At 44.0% G+C, this 1,441-nt stretch overlaps 1 protein-coding gene across 1 annotated transcript in view; it reads left to right on the top strand.

Annotated features, from left to right (window-relative positions):
- LOC117945072 (rabphilin-3A-like) overlaps nt 1-1,441 on the top strand; it is a 23,683-nt gene that overhangs the window by 1,497 nt on the left and 20,745 nt on the right. The gene's annotated exons all lie outside the window — the stretch shown is intronic.

Below are 1,441 nucleotides of genomic sequence, written 5' to 3'. Positions count from 1 at the left end.
ATATGCTGCTCTATACACACTAAAAGTAGTGATTATTTACATGGAGTCTGGTGGGTTTGGTGATGGTGATTTCGGGGCCGTTTCCTGTTGAACTAAAAGGATCTCAGAATAATAATATGAGTCTGTCAGCAACAAATGCTGAACATCTCTCCTGTAGGGTAAATTTATAAAGTCATAATATAGTATGTCGTAAAAGTCATACAAATGTTATATAGTATGTTGATAAAGTTATAGTATTGTATACGTAGTGTAGTATGTTGAACAATCCTAAAAAGTCACAGTATTGTATGTCAAAAATTCATAAAAAGTCAAATGTATTTGTTGGGAAAAAATGTTGATGCTTTCAGCCCGTTGGCCACTAAATGAAATTAATGCTAAAGTGACATAATTTCTTTTGAAAAACATTTTTATTTCTGCATCAAAACAAACTGAATGTGACAGAGATTAGATTAACAGCTGGAATCAGTGTGTGTGTGTGTGTGTGTGTGTGTGTGTGTGTGTGTGTGTGTGTGTGTGTGTATCTGCTGTCTCCAGTGCCACAGTTACAGCCTTCTCGCTAAATACTGAATCCTTTTAAGGATTGTTGTTCCCATCAGTCACGGTCCAGTTCCAAAGGCTAATAATCACCAGTCTCAGGGAGTTTGGGGTTTTATACGCATAAAAAACATGAAAAAAGAACAACCCTGCATGTTTTTTACGACCTCTCACCCGATTCTCTCCTGCTCCATGGCCTCCATCTTCTCAGCCCGAGCGATCACGCTGTTGATGATTTCTTTCTCTTCATCTGTCAGGTCCGGACCAGGACCGGGACCCGGACCCGGCTGCATGGTCCAGTTCCCCCTGTCAGCCAAACACAAGCTATCACACATCTGCATCCACATGAACACATTACACTGCTTTTCATTATTAAAGACCAGTTATTTCCTGGATCGGGATACTATGCATCTTGACAAAGTTCCCTTGGCCTTTGGAATTAAAATAACCCCCCCCATCATCATCATCATCATCATCATCAGATCCCCTCACCATACATAGAGATCGGCATAGTGTTATTTCAGTTAGCCTAATATCTGGTTTGTCTACTTACTGCTCTTTATCGCTGTGTTGCAGATCACACGCCACACGGAGGCAGAGGAAACAAAGCAGAGCACAGTGAAGGGTTGGTCCACACACACACAGACACACACACACACACCACACACACACACATACACACACGTGCATATACACAATATGGACCTCCCAGAGTAAAAACGTTGATGCGTGGCACTTTTAACAACATGTTCTGCCTGTCATGCTTTCCCAGCGGGCGCACGCCGCCCGGTCATGCTTTCCCAGCGTCATGCTAACCCAGCGCGCCCCGTCATGCTAACCCAGCTCGCCCGTCATGCTAACCCAGCGCGCCCCGTCATGCTTACCCAGCGCGCCCGTCATGCTTTCC

This window comes from Etheostoma cragini, chromosome 5 (assembly GCF_013103735.1).
Source record: "Etheostoma cragini isolate CJK2018 chromosome 5, CSU_Ecrag_1.0, whole genome shotgun sequence".
NCBI classification, from domain to species: domain Eukaryota; kingdom Metazoa; phylum Chordata; class Actinopteri; order Perciformes; family Percidae; genus Etheostoma; species Etheostoma cragini.
The sequence above is the reverse complement of the archived record's forward strand: the minus strand, read 5'-3'. Positions and strand labels throughout refer to the sequence as shown.